The sequence below is a fragment of the Micropterus salmoides genome, unplaced genomic scaffold, assembly GCF_014851395.1.
Source record: "Micropterus salmoides isolate LMB-PRFRI ecotype aquatic unplaced genomic scaffold, ASM1485139v1 Ms_hic_scaffold_20, whole genome shotgun sequence".
NCBI lineage: Eukaryota > Metazoa > Chordata > Actinopteri > Centrarchiformes > Centrarchidae > Micropterus > Micropterus salmoides.
In genome coordinates, this window is record NW_024041151.1 from 18545950 (window position 1) to 18567855 (window position 21906).

A 21906-nucleotide genomic window follows, 5' to 3' on the forward strand; every position below is an offset into this window, starting at 1 on the left:
TTTATTATGTTAAAAAGGAGAGGAATAGAGCTTTATGTCACCTGGCCCAACGCTTATGAAACAACAAACCTTGACAGGCTTGACAGGAACGGCCAGTATGACCACAACACAACAAGAACAGTGGGTGTGTTTTTCACAACCGACTACTGTCGGCTAATTCAAGGAGAATTGTCGGGGCCCGCCCCTTTCACTTTTCTACTCAAAACAAGAGGCTGCCATCCCCACCAAACTACTGAATTATGTGCGTTTGCATTCAATTAACTTGAAGCAATGGCTTTTCTAATGTATAACAGGTAAGGAAGGGACGTTTTAAAAAAAAAAACGAAAATGGTAATTGTTATATGAACTCAGTAATTTATTAATCATTAGGGTAATGATAGTGCTTTGCTTTTGATCTCTTTGAGGAAAAGAAGAAACTGCCAATGAAAGGGGAAAACACAATCTCAATTTACAGTTTGACTTTCTAGGGTCAACCTTTCTTCTGAAGAGAGGTAAAAAAAATGTTCAAATAAACTTGTCTTGAGCATCCAGAGGTGTAGACTTGAGACTTGAGTCAGATGTGTCACAAAAATGACTTGGGACTTGGACTTGACTGCTGTGATAAAGACTGGAGCCAAACAGTCATGGGTCATGACCTGACCATAGACTGTATGGACCTGACTGGACAGACTCATTAACGTGTCAAGTTTTGACCTGGGAAAAAACAAAACAACAGGCAGGCCTTGTATACCCAGTACATACTTCAATATGTAATTACAGGTGCTGGTCATATAGTTAGAATATCATCAAAAAGTTGATTTATTTCAGTAATTCCATTCAAAAAGCGAAACTTGTATAATGTATACATTCATTCCACACAGGCTGATATATTTCCAGTGTTCATTCCTTTTAATTTTGATGATTATAACTGACAACTAATGAAAACCCCAAAATCAGTAACTCAGAAAATTAGAATATTGTGAAAAGGTTCAATATTGAAGACACCTGGCGCCACACTCTAATCAGCTAATTAACTCAAAACACCTGCAAAGGCCTTTAAATGGTCTCTCAGTCTAGTTCTGTAGGCTACACAATCATATTGAAGACTGCTGACTTGAGAGCTGTCCAAAAGACGACCACTGACACCTTGCACAAGGACGGCAAGACACAAAAGGTCATTGCTAAAGAGGCTGGCTGTTCACAGAGCTCTGTGTCCAAGCACATTAATAGAGAGGTGAAGGGAAGGAAAAAATGTGGTTGAAAAAAGTGTACAAGCAATAGGGATAATTGCACTCTGGAGAGGATTGTGAAACAAAACCCATTCAAAAATGTGGGAGAGATTCACAAAGAGTGGACTGCAGCTGGAATCGGTGCTTCAAGAACCACCACGCACAGACGTATGCAAGACATGGGTTTCAGCTGTCGCATTCCTCGTGTCAAGCCACTCTTGAACAAGACACGTGTCAGAAGCGTCTCGCCTGGGCTAAAGACAAAAAGGATTGGACTGCTGCTGAGTGGTCCAAAGTTATGTTCTCTGATGAAAGTAAATTTTGCATTTCCTTTGGAAATCAAGGTCCCAGAGTCTGGAGGAAGAGAGGAGAGGCACAGAATCCACGTTGCTTGAAGTCCAGTGTAAAGTTTCCACAGTCAGTGATGGTTTGGGGTGCCATGTCATCTGCTGGTGTTGGTCCACTGTGTTTTCTGAGGTCCAAGGTCAACAGGAAGTTTTAGAGCACTTCATGCTTCCTGCTGCTGACCAACTTTATGGAGATGCAGATTTAATTTTCCAACAGGACTTGGCACCTGCACGCAGTGCCAAAGCTACCAGTACCTGGTTTAAGGACCATGGAGCAAACTCACCTGACCTTAACCCTATAGAAAATCTATGGGGTATTGTGAAGAGGAAGATGCGATACGCCAGACCCAACAATGCAGAAGAGCTGAAGGCCACTATCAGAGCAACCTGGGCTCTCATAACACCTGAGCAGTGCCACAGACTGATCGACTCCATGCCACGCCGCATTGCTGCAGTAATTCAGGCAAAAGGAGCCCCAACTAAGTATTGTGAACTGTGCATGCTCATACTTTTCATGTTCATACTTTTCAGTTGGCCAACATTTCTAAAAATCCTTTTTTTTGTATTGGTCTTAAGTAATATTCTAATTTTCAGAGATACTGAATTTTGGATTTTCATTAGTTGTCAGTTTTAATCATCACAATTAAATGAAATAAACATTTGAAATATATCAGTCTGTGTGTAATGAATGAATATAATATCCAAGTTTCACTTTTTGAATGGAATTACTGAAATAAATCAACTTTTTGATGATATTCTAATTATATGACCAGCACCTGTATAAGGCAAAATTCTTAAATAATGCTTGGTCTCAGCTACATAAAAAACAGAAAGACTGGCAACCAACTACTGAAGAGTGGTGACTTTTCTTGGACTTGGTCACTGCTTTTAAAAGAGTTGAGATTTTAGACTCAGAGTTCTCTCAGTTGACTTGGGACTCTGAACACACCAAACACAGCTCTGAGAGCATCATGTCATTAGGTATCGCCAACCATCCCCTCCCTCAGCACAGGGTACAGGAGCACTGACAGGCGCATGCGTAGTGTGGGTGTCAACGAGTTGGTTGGGCTTGTGTTTACAGCTCGGCTGGATGCTGTTGGCTGCTTATGTTATTGGGAAAGTGCAATGTTGTGCCAACCGCCAATGGAATAAATATACCTTTGGGAATAAAGGTAAGATATTTTGCATTTGCACACGTCTTTACCAATAAAGTTTAATGCGGCTGTCTCTTCAGTTATGAAGAAATGCATCTAACGTTACATTTTTGTTGGTGGGTAGCATGGCTATCAGACGTTGGCTAGCTAGCTAGCTATATAACGTTACAGTAATGGCCTGTATGCAAGCTCCCTCCAGCGACGGGCTGGCAGCGGGTTTATTCACCAGATTATCGCCAATACATTTAAGTAGCAGTTTGCATTAATTGCTTTATGGTGACAGGATAGTTTGGCGTAACGTTATTGGTCTCTGAAGTTAAACGTTCCTGTCGGGCTTGAAGCGATGACTGCTTATTAACGTTAGCTATCTTAGCTAACGTTAGGCAGGTTGGTAAGGGCTAACATGGGCACGAAGTTAACACTAGAGTTAATAGCATTAGGCTCGCCCAACGGAATCGAGCAAAACTTATTAACGGTTGGTTAAGTTATCTATTAAAGAGCTGTGGGTTTTGAAATGTACCGAGGCCCCATGAGGCTTTAACAGGCTGCATGACATTTAGCAGGTTTGCGTGTATCCAGATTACGTGGTGTAACGTTAACTTACCCGGTGCGACCAGAAAGTCAATTAATGTATGCTACCAGTGTATGTGTCTGTTAAACGTTGAATAATCATGCTGGAGTAGCTGCAAGTACTGTAAATGGTTAAGCAACACATAATTTCTCTACATTGGTTGCCCTGATTTATTTGTCACTGTTGATGATATTAAAATGTCAGCTGAGGGCTGAATGACAGCTGGATGTGCCCTGCATTTGTTTATAGGCTGGTTGTATGGGTTATGGTTACTGTACTGTGAGCTTTTGTGCTATATTTACCTATTCAGTAATGCTCTACAATGCTCTGATCATCAAATCAACCATTCTGTATCCAATGTAGTACCATGGGAGGTACCACTATACAAGCTAATTTGACATACATGCAATGAAAATAGAATAAATGAAAAAATCAAATCATAAGAACACTGATAGCTCACCTTGTTTTAGGCTGCTTGAATTTGAAGATGTGATGAGAACTTGTCAGGCTTTGACAGTGAATCTTTGATTGAAACTGATGCTCAGGGGCCAAATTAACTTTTGACTTGAATATTTCATGAGTCAGGTACTCTGGCACAATAATAATTTTAATCCACTCTTTTATTTTGTTAATTTAAGTCCTGATTTTGTCACATCATTAAAAGAGAGGGACCAGCAGGGATTGTTTTGAGAAGTCTTTGTGGTGGTGTACTTGAGCTTTTATATGTAGAATGAACCCCATTGAAATGTTCAGTGCTATAATTAATTTACAACTAACTGTATGGGAATACATATATACATATAAATATATGTGTGTGTGTGTGTGTGTGTGTGTGTATACCGTATATATTAGTGGGGGCCGGTTGAAAAATATTTTAGGTTTGGCTGTGCCATATCCAGTTATTTTCAGTAACTGTCCCAATACAATTTAACACAAACTGCAGGATACCAGTGCTTTGTGAAATAGTCAGAAATTATTTAATGCCAATATTATATTATTAAATTATATTAATATACAAAACATAAACAGTGAACATAAACATAGAAAGGGGCATGAAAAGAAAATACTCAAGTAAAGTAAAAATAGGCTACCTCTAATTTGTATTTCAGTATAGTAGGTCTACTTAAGTTACTGTCCACCACTGGAAATAACCACATCTTAAAACATCAGAGCTGCCTATAAACTTTACAGCTTACCTCTGTAGCTAACATCTGTTGTTCTCCTTGTCGATGTACCGTAGCACAAGCACCAACTGGCAGTGGGTGGAAATGTCAGTTGTCTCATCTGCCTGAATAGCAAGATATTCTGCATTTTTTACTTCTTTCAGAATGTAATCTTTAAGAACTGACAGCATGCAGTCCAAAAATTTGTTTTGCAGGTGTCTTTGAGGTGCCTTTGAAAATGGTAACTGTCTTAAGGTGCTCCTCCAACACACTGTCCAGCGAGGCAACAAGATCTACTGAAAACGCCAGGGTTGTCAGAGGACGTGGTCTCATTGTGGCCGCGCAAGGCTGATGTTAACTCTGCCTAGCATGGCTAGCTTCACCATATTATCCATATGTGCCCTCGTACACTCGTGTTTCGTAATCTTCTCAGATAAATGTATCTTGTCCTTTATTCCTCTAACAGTCCATGTTGTATCTGTCCCTGCCGTTTTAAAAAGCAAGCATGGGAAGCAAAATAAAGCATTTAAATCATTGCATCCAGCTAGCCAAGGCTGAAAGCCTGTGTCGGTCTTGAGTTCTGCATTCATCTTGTCAACAACGTCACGTGTCCCTCTACCACCGACTGACTGTGCTTGGATCCTGGAGCTCCCTTCAGGCATCAGATATGAGGATGCTGATTGGCTTAATTTCAGTTGCTATGGGCATATCTTGTACTGTGGTGTTGTGCTGCCTGGGTGATCTCTCTAGCCCCCAAGAAGAGATCAATGAATGAGCAGGAAGCTAATTTCACACCCAAACATAATTATTTAGCCTATATTTTATATATTACACATTATTGTGCATTTTAAACACACATATACTTAAAAAGGTAATTACTGTTTATTCAGAAAATGTTTATTTATATTTTAATGTTTTTTTATTTTAATGTTTATTATTAACACTTTCCACCCATAGCCTGTATATAAAAAGTGTTCACCACGGGGGAGGGTGGCGCTAGCGCCATCTGTTGGCAAGCCGCAACTGGTATATGTACATACCGTATATATATATAGGATGTAACGATACAGTCAACTCACGGTTTGAAACAATTCACGGTTTTAAGTTCACGATACGATTTTATTGCGATTTAAAAAAAAAAAAAAGTCTGTAGAAGATCTTCCAACACCGTCTTCTTGGGAGGATGTTATTGCTGCTCAGCTTCTGCTGTGTCTTCCTGGTAATCCGGCTCCTTGGCTGCAAGTGTGGGGGCAATGATATCTGCTCTTCCCGTATCTTTTTCCTCCACAGGGAAGTTGGTCTGTAAACAGTGGGGAAAGAAATAATAAAAATTATTAAATTGGTATGACATGAGGCAGAGGTCTCACAGAAGCAACACTTGGGGAAAAAGTGCTTCTGAGAAAATACTTCTTTATATACATTAAACAATAAATGTGTTATGATTATTAGAAAGAGAGAGATAGTAAAATAAATACCTGGTTGTGCAGCTGCACAGCTTTCTCCTTCAGCCTGTGGAAAACATCCTGATGTTGGTCTTCCTCTAGATGAGGTAGAGTGGGGTATCTGGGGTCTACTGCAGTGCAATTCAACAGGTGGTTATATTCCTCAACATATCTGAGTGTGTCAATTTACTGGGCATTTAGTTGGATGTCTGTGCTGAGGACAGCAGCTGCCGCAGCTAGTTGCGTTCAGTTCGGTCATATCCAGACAGCTGTTTTTTTTATCTTAACCAATTTTAAACTTTACACATTTCTATTGATTTTTAACCAATTCATGATGCATCGTTACACAATTCTGTGTTTTAGGGTAAACACTAGTGTTGGGTATTAAAATTGAGTACCAAAACCAGTACCCGTAAAGTGATACCAATAGAGTACCTTGAATACCTTGCTATTTTTTGTTTTATGGACAGGCAAGGAGATGTATTTCTTTTTTCTTTTTTCAAAGACTTGTTATATAAAAATATTTAGCTTATCCTCAGAGGAAGGATGACAGCTTGGCAGTTTTTTTGTCGCCTATTTGAATGAGATGCTGTGGAAATAGCAAATAAAAATATACAGAAAAGTGTTAAATGATACCAGAAGATGAAGCCAACGGAAAGCCAAGCTTGTGGTGATAAAATTGCAACAGTGACGAACATGCCTGAGACCAAATACTCCACTGATAGTTGAAAAAATCTACTGGCCAAACAAATTTTTTACCGGCCAAAATAATAAATTGCCTTTTGTGTCACACATACATTTGTTTCCTTCCTTTTAATTGAGATAATAAGGTATTATGTCAAATACAAACTTAAAGAACAGGCCAGAGTGAAATTTGAAGCAAAATTATATTATTGCTATTAAATGTACTTAAAACATAACAGTAAATTGTTTATAAACTTACAAGATGCTTATTAATCATTCAGCTTAATTCTTATCACTGCTCACTGTTGTCATGCTTTATCATTCAACTTAACCCTCCTCATCAGACTGCTCACTTTCTACAATCACCTTCTTCTGGCCTCCTGGTTCTGACAGTCCTGGTGCCACAGCATCACAGGTGTTGTGGGATCAATATTTTTTTTATACAGTCTATAGATCATTCTCCTTGATCTCTGGGGAGGACAGCAGGACCAACAGAAGATCTGACAGCGTGTCAGACACTAGTCTAGGGTTGGGCCATGTCTACAAAATTTCCATTGGACAATGTCTACATTGAAACATCGGGATAGACGATGGCATCGGGGGTGCGCCCATACGCGCACGGGGGGATAGCGGTTGTCTTATGTGCATGTGTTCACTTGCACAGACTTTACTCGGTTAAAAACTTGGTAGCCTACGACGTTACAAGTCGCGTTGGAAATTTTACAAGCAGGGACCAGGTAAAGCAGCATTGTACACACACGGTGCAGATGTTGGTTTTGGTTGTTTGATAGGCTGTGTCATTAACAAGCCCACAAGCGGCTCACCTGCTGCCGTGATAACGGATCGTGGATGGAAAAATATGGAAAAAAGAAGAGTTCTGTGTCTTTAAGGCAACTTTATAAAAGGTATTGCTGATAGAGAAAGTGGAGTAGACGGGCGAAGGGGGAGACAGAGAGAGGCGGGGCAAGCCGGTGTGTTTACCTGAGGTGTAGGCCTCTTGTGTGTCTGTGTCTGGGGAGAAGAGAATTCCGAGGAAGATGCGAAGCATATTTAAAATTTATAATGTTCATGGTGATTATAACCTGCTTTCACATGGCGGTATTATTTACCGTTTTTTTATTTGGACGGGGGGCGGGGTTTTACAATCACGATGGCTTCTCAACCATCAACCATCTGTATTTACTCCATTGCATTACTCCAATCTGCCGGCTTGCAGCGCTTTATGAAAGGTATGGAGCAGATTTTATCCGCCTCTGAGCAGGGAAAGTTTGTGACAGACACGAGACAGAAAGATGGAACCATCTGTTTGTGAAAAGCCACAGCTGGTTCCTGTTAAGTAGGGCTGCTATGTGAAAACACACGATTGTGGGATAACGGCCTTTTCACATGGGATAAAGCTGCAAACTTTTGATCAGTATGAGTAAGCGGATGCTACATATATGCAGATATTCTTTCGGCTATGAAAGCGACTACACTCTCACTCTCCCCTCTTCCCCTCCTGACTCCTGTTGCCTGTCCCCTAAAGCTGATGATACACGGAGCAACTTTTAGAGCAATGGTGCTGGGCAATGTTGCCGTCAGTGGTAACGAGTAAAGATTACTACCGTAATCCCCCTCCCCGCACCACTGCTATTCATTCAAAACATAGTCGGACATGCCGCCAGCAAGATTGCCCAGCAACATTGCTCAAAAAGTTGCCCTGTGTATCATCAGCTTAATACCTACCCCTTGCAAATCTATGCCAATCAAACACAAGTAACATGAAAAGAACATAAACAACAACCAGTGAACGCCTCTAATACATGTGTTACACGATTTTAGATACCTTGGTACATCGGGGAACAATTTAAGTGTGACTATCAAATAGAAATTATATGCCGAATATATTTACCCACCAATGTGGCGGATATCCTTCCAACATTTGGCCGCCGAATGGAAAATCCACTCGCATTTGGCGGATGTTAATTTCCATCCCTTGACTGGAGACATTTCGATACTACTCGATACTGGGCTGTTTCAGTACCTTAAAGGTATCGCTATTTGATACCCATCCCTAGTAAACACTGCACAGCTCTGTCAATCAGTCAATGTAGTGCGAACACAAGCTGATGTTTAGCAAGTAATTTATTTGTACTGAGTTATATTCCACATTTCTCTTGCTTTCTACTGATAGAGACATAAGTAGTTACAGCAGCAGACAAGCTGTGGTCAGCGTAGTGCCCAAGACTGCCATTACTGCCAAGAATAGGATTGTTGATATCAGTAGCTCTTGTCTGTTTGTGAGTTCAAATAATTTCCAGCAGTGGATAACATGCATGGTAACCATGAGCTAAATGAGCCAGCTGTCACCTCACTTGATTCAGCTCTTTGTTCTTGTTCTATTTCCTGAAAATCAGGTACTACAGTAAAGCCTCATTGCAGGTAATGCGGGTTTCACAAAACACACAACCCAGATTTGAGTGAATGCAAATGTTTGCTCTATTAACAGTAACTAATATACACTCACCTAAAGGATTATTAGGAACACCATACTAATACTGTGTTTGACCCCCTTTCGCCTTCAGAACTGCCTTAATTATACGTGGCATTGATTCAACAAGGTGCTGAAAGCATTCTTTAGAAATGTTGGCCCATATTGATAGGATAGCATCTTGCAGTTGATGGAGATTTGTGGGATGCACATCCAGGGCACGAAGCTCCGTTCCACCACATCCCAAAGATGCTCTATTGGGTTGAGATCTGGTGACTGTGGGGGCCATTTTAGTACAGTGAACTCATTGTCGTGTTCAAGAAACCAATTTGAAATGATTCGAGCTTTGTGACATGGTGCGTTATCCTGCTGGAAGTAGCCATCAGAGGATGGGTACATGGTGGCCATAAAGGGATGGACATGGTCAGAAACAATGCTCAGGTAGGCCGTGGCATTTAAATGATGCCAAATTGGCACTAAGGGGCCTAAAGTGTGCCAAGAAAATATCCCCCACACCATTACACCACCACCACCAGCCTGCACAGTGGTAACAAGTCATGATGGATCCATGTTCTCACTCTGTTTACGCCTAATTCTGACTCTACCATCTGAATGTCTCAACAGAAATCGAGACTCATCAGACCAGGCAACATTTTTCCAGTCTTCAACTGTCCAATTTTGGTGAGCTCTTGCAAATTGTAGCCTCTTTTTCCTATTTGTAGTGGAGATGAGTGGTACCCGGTGGGGTCTTCTGCTGTTGTAGCCCATCCGCCTCAAGGTTGTGCGTGTTGTGGCTTCACAAATGCTTTGCCGCATACCTCGGTTGTAACGAGTGGTTATTTCAGTCAAAGTTGCTCTTCTATCAGCTTGAATCAGTCGGCCCATTCTCCTCTGACCTCTAGCATCAACAAGGCATTTTCGCCCACAGGACTGCCGCATACTGGATGTGTTTTTCCCTTTTCACACCATTCTTTGTAAACCCTAGAAATGGTTGTGCGTGAAAATCCCAGTAACTGAGCAGATTGTGAAATACTCAGACCGGCCCGTCTGGCACCAACAACCATGCCACGCTCAAAATTGCTTAAATCACCTTTCTTTCCCATTCTGACATTCAGTTTGGAGTTCAGGAGATTGTCTTGACCAGGACCATGCCCCTAAATGCATTGAAGCAACTGCCATGTGATTGGTTGATTAGATAATTGCATTAATGAGAAATTGAACAGGTGTTCCTAATAATCCTTTAGGTGAGTGTATGTACTAGAGGAGCGGAAAGGTCAGAGCAGCTGTTCTTTCTATACATTTTTTTTCAGCAAATTTGAGTACCATATATCTCTCTGCACATTTGGGCTGATGCCAGTAATGTACTGATACATGCATTTTTAATATTGGTCTTTGTACAAATACTGGTAACACAAGACTGCATGTTTGTAAGCAGTTGTTTAAAAAACACAATAAAGTGATTCTGGTGGTCAATGAGTTTTTCAGTCTGAAGAATTATGGGAACAAGTGCATACATTGTTCAGGGATGCACCAATCCGATACTGATTTTGCATATTGGCCAAACACACTTCACAGTTAGACCCGAACAAAAATACTAAAAACAAGGGATGCTAAAAACAAAGGGTCAGCAGTTTGGAGTATTGCATGTTTGCTACGCCAACAAGTTAGCACTGCAAAATGTAGCACAGCCAGTTTAATCAAGTACCTCCAGAAGCAAAGTTAGGAAGCAATGTTTACATCAAGCCTGATGTTGCCTTACATATAAAAGAGTGAGTCCCAGTCTCTTCCTTCACAGTGAGGAATACAGCTTATCAGATTGGTACTTGGTGTCGGCTGATACCCAAACCTCAGGTATTGGTATCCCTAGTTATTCCATGTCATTCAGCAGAGTTAACATTATTAAAGATACAATGTTAAGCATATCTATCTGTAAATAATAAAGTGTAAAGAATGTAGCTTCTCATTAAAAAAAAAATAAAATTGAAAAATAGCAACATTTCAGCATTTCCATCATGTCTGCTTCTCCTCTCAAGTCAGGCATAATAAAGTATAGGACTTATGAACCATGGTTATATACAGTAAAAATATCCCTCTCCTCAGAAGCAAATATGTCAAATTTATGCCTGGTGCTCTTTCTGTTGAGATTCCACACATTTCTCTTGTGAAAGGAAAATTCTTGGCCGAAGCCGAAACTGAATATAATGAAAAAAATTGCAGAATACCGAACAAGTACATTCACATTTTTCCATTTATTTTGCCAATTACTGCAACACTTGTCTTTATAAAGAGAGAAAATGAAAGGATAAAGTCGCTAACCTGCCTGTCAGCAAGCACTGGTCCATTTCAGTTACCATAAAGGCTTGAATATTTGTGCACTCCAAATTTAGGTGCGGCTAGCTTAATCGCCTTCTCAGAAACGTGTGACAGAAACACTCAAGCAAGTCAAACTGTTTGTTGCCTTTTCTAAGAAGTCAGCCACAGATGGAGTGGATGTGCTAGGAGAAAATTCAGCAAAACAGTGCATTTTAAAGTGTCTTTCTCAGACACTTTAAAATGCTTCCACATTGCCGGCATGTCAACGTAATTGTTCGATAAATTTCTTACTATACCATACTCCGAAAGTGCTTTTTTTGCTATTTTCGGTCGATTAACTTCAGTGGCCGAACATTCTGTGCATTCCTAGTGTCCCCTTGTGTCCCTCCTATTATAGCTCGATCAGCTCAGTTGGACTGAGCCCTGAATGTTTGAAATCCCAACAACGCCCCGCAGAAGCACCTGTTATTTGGTAAGCTAGTAGCGGCTGGATGGTGACGGGCTGGCTTCAGTTGTAGTGCATTCATGTTCCCTTTAAGTTGCTGTGGATGAGATGAAAGCAGACTGTGTGGGGTTGACAGCATGGAAATATATTTCATGGCTAAGAGAGAAGTTTAAAGCCACACGGAAGTGTAAAGAAGTTCTTCTAGCACTCAGTAATGTCTTCCTTGCTTATTGTTGACTCACCACAAGTCACCGTTTTAAAACATAACCAATAGGTTTTTGGTGGTAGGCAATGTATGTTTAGTAGCTGTGGGTTTAAGTAAAATTAAGTATACTTTTAGCTGATTCAGCTTGTTGTCACAGTTGCCAAATGGGCTGTTTTTCCTATCACATTTGATATCAATTATTATCATCAGGTTAAATGTCAAATCATTATTTCTTTGAAGTTTAAAGGCTGAGCTTTGCTCCAGAGTGAAAGTTGAAGAAACAAGATGGTTAATTGTGTTTAAAAACTATTTTTTTATGGTCAGAACATGACAAACACTTTTAAAAAACCTGAGGAAGAACATCAAAAGCAATTTTGATAACATCTTTTTTCCACAAATATGCATGTAAAATTATGCATGAATCACTGGGTGTGACGATACACTTAGGTCAGCAGGCAAAACGATATTCAATATTGGGTTCCCCAAAAAGATATCGTTTTGGAAATCTTCAATCACGAAATATGACTGGTCACAAAATGCAAAATTAATAAATGCTTGTATATCGTTTGTCTTTACGTCGGGTACCCAAAATGGTGCCACACAAACAATTTAAAAGTGGTGGGGGGCATCTTCTATTCTAATTTGACCCTCACAACATTATCATGCATTCATGAGACCGCTTTTTACCTCAACAAGAAATATCGTCAGTTTTTACTATCGCGAGATCTCGCCACACTCCTACTGATTGCTTATTAATTATTTTACCATTTCAATTGATATATTTAGGAAATGCGACAATCTTGAGTTGTGGTGTGGGGACAGAGTGGACCTGAACACAACACTTGGGAAGAACAGGCTTTATTGAAGGGGAAAAGGGGTAGGAGGAGTGGAGGTGAGGGAGAGGCGGACGCCGGGGGAAAAAAGGGCACAGGGAACCGAGGAGACTGAGACAAGGGAGCCGGGGGCACTGGGGACAGAGGAAGCAAGGAGACACGTGGAGGAGCCGGGAGGACGCCGTGGAAGAGGTCAGAGGGGAGAGGGATGGGTGGCGAGCCCAGCTGACGGAATGGAGGATGGAGGGAGGCAATTGAACCTGGAGGGGAGACGGCTGGCGGGGGTCTAGGGTCCAAAACGGGACACAAGGGACTTAGAGAGGTGAGTGGGCAGAGCAGGGGAACCAGGGAGTTAAGGCGGGCGTCCCGAGGGCAGGGCAGGGGAACCAGGGGGTTCAGGCGGGCGTCCCGAGGGCAGGGCAGGGGAAACAGGGGGGTTCAGGCGGGCGTCCCGAGGGCAGAGCAGAGGGACCAGGGGGTTCAGGCGGGCGTCCCGAGGGACCAGGGGCTTCAGGAGGGTGGCCCGAAGGCGGGACTGAGAGGGGGCAAGGAGCCTTGGGCGGACCGGGGAGTAGGGCTGAAGGCCGGCAGCGTGACAGCAGCAGGGGGAATCAGGGACGGGGCTGCTGGGCTGAGGGCCGGCGCCGAAGCGGGAGCAGGGGGAACCAGAGAAGGGGTTGGAGGGTTGGGGACCGTGGACAGGAACAAGGAGGTGGCGTGTTCTGGGCCGTGGGCTGGGTGACGGCCTTGGAGCGAGGAGCAGGGGTCGGACCACCAACGGGGCTGAAGCCGATTGATCCGCCAACAGGGCACGAGGAGCGGGAGTCAGCCGGACCACCGACGGGGCTGACATCGCTCAGTCCTTTGACAAGGTATGGGGGGCCGTGGTTGGCTGGACTACCAACAGGGCACGGGTCGGCCGGACCACCAACGGAGTAGGTGTCGGTCGCTCCTCCGCCGCGGCATGAAGAGCAGGCTGGGATCTAGCGGCCCTAGGAGGCCAGGAATCAGGAGGGACAGGCTGGGGGCTAACGGCGCCAGCAGGCCAAGGGACAGGCTAGGGGCTAACGGCGCTAGCGGGCTGGGGATCAAGACCAGACTGGGGGCTAGCAGGCCGGGGATCAGGACCAGACTGGGGGCTAGCAGGCCAAGGGACAGGCTGGGGGCTAACGGCGCTAGCGGGCCGGGGATTAGGACCAGACTGGGGGCTAGCAGGCCGGGGATTAGGACCAGACTGGGGGATAGCCGGCCGGGGATCAGGAGGGACAGGCTTGAGGCTAGTGGTGCTAGCAGGCTGGGGAACAGGCTGGGGGCTAGCGGCGCTAGCGGGCTGGGGATCAGGAGGGACAGGCTTGAGGCTAGTGGTGCTAGCAGGCTGGGGAACAGGTTGGGGGCCAGTGGCGCTAGCATGCTGGGGGGAGGGACAGGTTGGGGGCCAGCGGCGCTAGCATGCTGGGGGGAGGGAGGGACAGGTTGGGGGCCAGTGGCGTTTGAGAAGACCCACCTCCCGAACCAGCCCAGCCACACCAGGAGCATTCAGTAGGCACGGTTTTTGGTCCAGAGCCTTCTCAAAACGGGCTAGCGCTTCCAGTCTCTCATGCTAATCCTCAGTCCTTAAATCACAAAGAAAATTGTCCATGATGGTTCTCACCTTGCGCAGATCCTCCGGCGAAGGGCTAATGTCTGCTGGGTCTATTTCCGGTCTGGTCTGATGATCATGGGGTATGCAAAGTACAGACTGAGACGGCAACCCAGACGCAGACACTGGCAGGGGAGTCAGGTGCATGTTCGGGGACTCCTCCACGGGTGGAGGGGATACGGTGCGGAGGAAGCTAGCGTCCCTCAAATGAGGTTCACCCACCAAAAGCTGTCGAGCCCTGGCACAGATGGATCTCTCCTACAGGCCTCTCAGCTTGATGAAGGCCAGAAGCCTGTCCTCGAAGTCTGTGGACTCTGCAGAGGGGGGTGAGGGCGAGCGTGCTGGGTCCATGTTGGCTTGATCGTTCTGTTGTGATGTGGGGACAGAGTGGACCCAAATGCAACACTCGGGAAGAACAGGCTTTATTGAAGAGGAAAAGGGGTAGGAGGAGTGGAGGTGAGAGAGAGGCAGACGTCAGGGAAACGCGGGCACGGGGAACCGAGAAGACTGAGACAAGGACAGGGTTAGACACTGGGGAAATAGGAATTACACAGAATACTCAGAGCTTGAGTGGTGAAGTGGCACCGAGTAAGGAGCAACGACGATCAAGCAGGGGTTGACTGGAGAACCGGGGTAGAAGTACTGTCGGAGATGAGGCTGATTACTGGCAGGTGTGGCAGGCAGAGGAGGTGGCTGACGAGATGCAGGTGCGGGTCGTTGGCTGGGCTCAGGAGCGGAGGGAGAGAGGGAGAGCACACACACACAGGGGGAAAGGAGGAGACACAAACAGGCAGGCTAAAACACCAGGGAAAACAGAATCACAAGCAAAAAGGAGAAATAAATAGGACACTCACCGTCAGCCAGGCTGCCACCACAACAAGGCTTGCTTTTAGATTTAGATGCTTTGAGATCTACTTTAATGATCAAGCAGTTTTTTGTGTGAATGTATGTGTGTATACAGACTCGCATGTAATGCCCGCAAATATACGTTCAGTGTTTTCAGTTCCCTTTACAGTCACGTTGCCGCCATGCCATTACTTTAACCCACAGCCAGTAGCACTATTAGGAAATGGTAATTAATAATAACTGACTAATTCATGGATTGAAAAATGGGGCAATCGTGAACCCACTGTAGTTGGCCAATTTGTATTTCTTATAAAAGAGGGAAAACTATATGTAATGAATTTCAACCCTGTTATTAGGCCTAAAGAACTGAATACATTATGCCCTTTAATGATGTAGAATATCAATTATATAAAAAATATTTTGAGAGTGAAACCAATACATTTTCTCTCACTTTTATTTTGCAGAATGTACATAAAACAGCTACACAGTAAAACCACTCTTTTCTTGTAACTGCTCATTTACCTAGTATCCGTGTAACTTGCTGCTTTCAGTTCTAATTTCTAAAGGCCTTAACACCCTTAACAACTGTTTGTTGCTGAAGCACATACACACAGGTATCAAGTTTCCTTTATAAACAGAGATACACCATTGCTAAATAAATGTATGTGAATAGCAACACATTGCGCAGCTCAGTATCTTACAGTGGAGGGGTTTGTTACAGCCAGTGCTCCATTTCAGTAGTTAAAGGCAGGCTGCTCTGTGTGATAGTGTTTTTTTTCTTCTTTTTCTCATTAATGTGAGATTGTTTTGTTGTAGTGTGAGACACACAGAGGTTTCATTCCTGGATAGTCAAGAAGGAGTCTGCTCTGCAGTGGATCTGAATAAAGATGATTATTAGAAGCTCAGGGTACAAACAAGATGCAAATTAGGGTGTGTTTGTGTGTGTTCATTCAGAGCTCCTCTTCAGTTTCCTTCTCTTCCCTTTTGTACCGTGCCTTGTGACTCACCTTGTGGTAGTTAAGCTTTTTCTGTCATTCTCTGTCCCTTTTCTCCCTGCTATCTCTGCCTGGCTGAAAACTGTGCTGTGAGGCGAGTCGAAAGGGACTGTGTTGTGAAGCCTGAATGCTCTCTGGCTGTGTCTGGCTGTGTCTTCCTCTCCCTTGTGAGGTGCACGCAGGGCCCAGCTGGCAGCCCAGAACAGCCCGTTCAGCTGGAGATTGGTAGGGAGGAAAAAAAGAAAAGAGAAGCATAGGTTTCCTGCATGCGTATTTCAGCACATGGATTGACATAAGATATGATTGCAGATTCAAATACTTTGCTTCTGTTTCTAAATGCAACACACAGCTAAGAGAGGTCACTCTTTCAGGCACCAAGTTAAACTATATGCTGCATTGTCCCTTGCAGGACACACCCAGACCATATCCGCCTAACTGCTGTTATTGCTTTGTGTGTTAAGTGAGGTCAATCTCAGGCCTACCACACTACACAATTTCATTTGCAATCCTGAAAAAATACAGTCCAGTGCCTGATTGCATCTTATCCCTTGCTTAAACAACCTTTGATGGATGCTGTTCGTCGTCACTTTGTAATGGTCACTTCACACAGTCTTATTCTTGTCTACAGAATTGTATCCTGCTGCATGTCTTTAACTGCATAGTGATATAGTGTAATATTGAATTTTATTGAAAAAACTTAAAAAACAGTCTGAGAACCAGATTTAACATAACAGCTTGGATACCACTGGTACCATTGGCCCACCAAAAGCTACTCTCTTAGTGTGGGATGCAAATCTTTTTTAGATCTGACCACTTCTTTCCATTTCAGGTACCTTCTTGTTTGATGAACTCACTGCATTAACCACAGCAGCATGTTGCACTTGCAGCATTTTCTTTTGCTTGTGACCCCACTGCTTTGTGCATGTGTAAATCCTACGTACTGTTTAAAAATTAGTCCCCAGGACACCTGTATTCCAAAACAAGCTGGTGTTGTCAAACACAATGAAGTGAATGCAATTTTTCAAACTATATAAAGTGGGACTAAAGGTGATTACAAACATTTTAAAACTACTTTCAGTGTTTCCCCTAGGAATTTTTTCAGGGAGGGTGGTAGACCCCTAGTTTCACGGAGCGGGTGTGTTGCGGATACGTAGTGTCATCATAGACGCGGCAAACAAATTTTGCCTGTTAATGCATGTCACATTCTCCGTTCCTCTTAGACATTTTTATTGTGAAAGTTACTACCTACTGATGATGCTTGCTATAGTTGTGCTACATTCACAATTTGGGCCATGAGACCGTGGATAGAGCCCTATGAAATCCATTTTAATTTTTCTATTTAATCATGTGAATACAATTTCAACAATTCAATAAGAAAATATTACAAATTGAATATCAAATGAATATCCCCCCGCTCTCCAAAACAGTGGTAGGGGAAACACTGACTTTATTTACTTACTTTTCACTGGTGTAAACAAACACACTGTCACTATACAGGACACCATTCAGTCACAATTAGAGGTGCATAGAACAGTGTTCATAAAAGCAGACTGCCTGTTGCAATGGCCTTTTAAACGCCTGCTGGCGATATAAACCTAGATTGAAAAATTGAATGGCAGGAAAATGCAGACTGCTCTTTTCTCCTTCTCTCTGGAAGTTTTGGCAGCGTCTTTCCTTCCCAGTGCACTGTGCCGAGTATGATACAGCATCACCACATCAGCACAATTGCAGTTACAAATGACAGAAATTGGGAGGAAATTTGACTGGGGTGGCCGCCTGGAAACTTCTCTATGCACAAAAAAACCCACAGTGTTGTCAAAGTGGAGCCTAAAAATGTCCTCCACTTTAAGACATTTAGAAACCTTTGAAGATTTTAGATAGGAAATGCAATTGCATTTTGTAACAACCAGCACCATGATATGCAATGCATAATTTGTCTTGTTGGAAGTGTACCAAGTGCACTGAAAAGGTTGATAACGAACAGTGTAGCTTGGCAGGAGCAGGCAGAGGGATGTTGCTTAGGCTAGGGAGGAAAGCAGGGTGACAAGGCAACCATTGTAAGATTGTTGGAGCCGCCAGCTAGTCAAAGAAAGAGTGTGTGAGGTTTGTATATGCATCTACATGTGTGCCTGTGGGTGAGTGCCTAATTGTGTTCATGATATAGCTGTTTGTGTGTGTGTGTGTGGGGTGGGGGCGCTACCTGTAATCCTCCATGAACAGTACTTTATTTTCTGTTCATTATGCATGTATGGTGTTCATCTATGCTTGACTGCAAAGGTTGTTAGAGTTTCAGTGCTACTTGAAACATGAATTAATTGGTGAATTGCCACTAGGGCTGAACGATAGAGTGAAAAGATCTAATTGGGATTTTTCTGCCAGGTATTGCGATTACGATTCAATTTGCGATTTATTTATTGAAGTTTAGCTTCAATATTCACTGCCAGTCTATTTTTGACGGAAGTCAAGCAGCACAGAGCAGATGAACGAGGCAGGAAGTCGGACACAGAACGTCATAGAGAAACCGGTCGATTTTCAAAATAAAGTCAGCTAAATCAGACAAGCAAAACGCTCTTATTCTGAAATGCTCCATGTGGATATGTAATGTAGGGTGGTTAGTCATTACTGTCAAGTATGAGGATTTAGTCTAAGCTTGTAAAAAGATGCTGCCGGAAGGTTTTATTGGCTGCTACTCAGAGGCTTTCAGAATGTAAAGGTCTAAATTAATTAATTTGTTTCCATGAAAGTTCTTTAATGCTTTCATATATCTATAAAAGTGGAAATTGTGGTTTAAAATGAACTGAATATGAATATGGTAATAAGTAAGCTCAATGCCGCTGGGTCCAACTTGAGATAAAACAATGAACTTAGAGTTCATCAACACAAAAAAGAACTAGGCTAATTACTCAGAGGACAAATGCGCTAAAAATGGCAAAGGTGGTGTAAACATTCTGCTGTGTCTCTTCAAGATTAAAAGCCTGAGAAGATAGAAGCGACTGAGTGATGCAAATGTCCCTCTTGGATTGCTACTTGTCAGATGCTCTTTGTCTTTTGGACATGTAGGGTTAATGTTTGAAGACATTTTTAAAAGTTGCTTGACTAAACATCTAAGCAGATAATATTATAGGCTCATGATGGAACTCCGCACCCACACAAGTGTTTCTAATTCTTGTGGCAGGCTGATGTTGGGTGCAAAGTATGTCATATTAGGGGTATGCCTTTACTGTGTGCGAGTTCAATCTGATTGAATTTGACGTGCAAAATCGAGAGGCTCTCCAATTGTCCAGCCAGTTTGAGAGAAGGTCAGTTGAAAAACAAACTGAAATCTTTGAGGGGGGAAAAATAAAAACCTTACAATAACCTGGTTGCATAAGTGTATATACTGTATATTTATGCAAGATCTTTTCAAGATCCATTTTTCCCATGGCATTAGGAAGTGAAAAGGTGGTAAAACAGAGGTATGGTGAGCTTCTGTCCTCTGTGTATTGTAGCAGTTCATTAAAAAGTGAGTGAAACTAGTGAAAATAGCTTCTGTCCATTGTTGATGTTCGTGGGTTCTTTGGGATACTAGAGACGTTAAATAAACACACATGGTGCAGTAAAGTTCTGCATAACTTGCTGTCACTTCCCTCATGGGTCTATTATAGTGCAGAATGTAGTTTGTAATGAGTGTGAACTTGAAACAGCGAACAACTAAAAGGAAACAACATATTTTTTTTAGTCTTAGCGAGGTGAAGCAAACTACAAATGTGAAACTGACTTTCAAGTTATGTGACTCATAATTGTTGCCGCTCCATTGTGCAGCATTAGAAACTAGTTCTAATGGCTAAACACATCTTTCAGAGGTCAGAGAGTGACAGTTTTCTGCTCCATCTAAGGCTACAGTATGTTTCGCATGACAAATTATTTTACCTGATGACCCTGTCTTTCTACTTCCGTTTTGCAGTCAAGTGAAAAACAACACCCAGGACCTTTGGATGAATGCCAGTCTCTCATTTCCTCAATTTGCTGTTAACAGATAAAGAGAACAAGCCTAAGCTTTCAGTTTATGTTACGCAGTTGATGTTTTGTAGTGTAATAATTAATTTCTTAATTTCAGCACAAGATGTTGTAAAACCTAGTCACACAGAGATAGCTACTTATGTTGGATTTTATTCTGGGTCAGTATAACAATGTTATCATAAGTAATGCACATTATTAACTGCTTTGACCTTTCCACTATGGACCTTTCTTTATTACTAATCCATTGTTGGACCTGCTTTGAAAAGGAAAGGCGGGCAGGGGTTGGACAAGAGAGCGAATTGGAAGAAACAGCAACTAAAACCTTTACCAGTATGCAGGACTGCGAGGGCTGAGTAGAAGAGAGTAATGCAATAAAGGGTGAGAGAAAATAAAAGAATTTCAGGGGTGGAGATAAGAAGGGCTTAAATAAGAAAAGACTAGTAGAAGACAAGATGGGAGAGAATGAAAAGGAGGAGTGGAGAGGGGGAAATGGCCAGAAATAGTCATTTCTGCCAGAACCTTTTTCCTGTGTTACACACAATGGCACCTCCCTGTGTCAGGAGTTACCTCTTTCCTTAACTGTAACACTAGACCTCTACGTCATGTTGCCTGTAAAACTACCTTTATTACCTACTGCCAACCTAAACTTACAAATAGACTGAAAATTATTTTATTTAATATTTGGATTTTTGACTTTGCAGTTAGAGGTAAAAAGTGAATATTCATTCCTTTATTCCTTTTTCTCGCGATCCTATACCTGTTCCAAACCTTACTTCTTCTTTCCAGGACCTTTGTCCTGTCATTAACTGTCCTCACAAATACTTGATTGATTTTTAAGAATTTGCAAACATTTCTTGATCACACAAAATGTGTCTTTAATGGCTCATTGTATGCATTTATCTTGTGGTGAAATATGATGCTATATTAAAATGTCATTGATGGAGGGAGCTGGAGTAAAAGGCAGAGCGAGGGATGAGATGATGATTCCCACAGGATCTCAGCTTAGGTTATTTGTGGTTGTGGCTGCGGGCCGGGAGAACAGTTGTGCACTGAGGAGTGCGTGCAATGCAATTAGCACAATCAGTGCATCATTTTTGTGCGTTTAGGTATTTCTGGTGCATATGACAAATGCGATGATGGTGGGGGGCCACAGTTTAATTTTTGTAAGGGACAATACTGACAGGAGACAGATGGGGGCTGTAGGAACAAGCTGGCTTGTTGCTTAATTCTTCACTTTCATATGCATGTTTCTGTTTCTAAGTGACACTTGCATCAACATGGCTTCACATTGCATCAAGCTATTTTGCAAATACCTCTCCTTTTATTCTGCTGAGATAGACACAATCCTCAGATGACCCACAGATGCCGTTTTCCTCTACTCCACTTTCTCTTGACTTAAGCTTTGCTTAACCTTTTGCACCCTCTATTTTCTCTTTATGCTCCCTTTGTCTGGCTTTTATAAAGCTGCCTCACAGTTTCCTTAAGGTGTTTAAAAGACCTCTAAAAGTGAATAATGAATGGCCTCACCATTTTTTAGGGGTAAGTTTCTAAGTAGCTGCGTTTCCAGTTGCCTTGAACAATGCTTTTCATGG

The 21906-nt window shown here is 42.6% G+C and overlaps 1 protein-coding gene across 1 annotated transcript in view; it reads left to right on the top strand.

Moving 5' to 3' along the window:
* Window positions 1-21718: 21718 nt before the first annotated feature.
* The window catches only part of LOC119914278 (rab GTPase-activating protein 1), a 64285-nt gene continuing 64097 nt past the window's right edge, over window positions 21719-21906 (top strand). The window contains 1 exon segment of the mRNA XM_038733481.1: window positions 21719-21853. The gene's annotated coding sequence lies outside the window, so the exon portion shown is untranslated.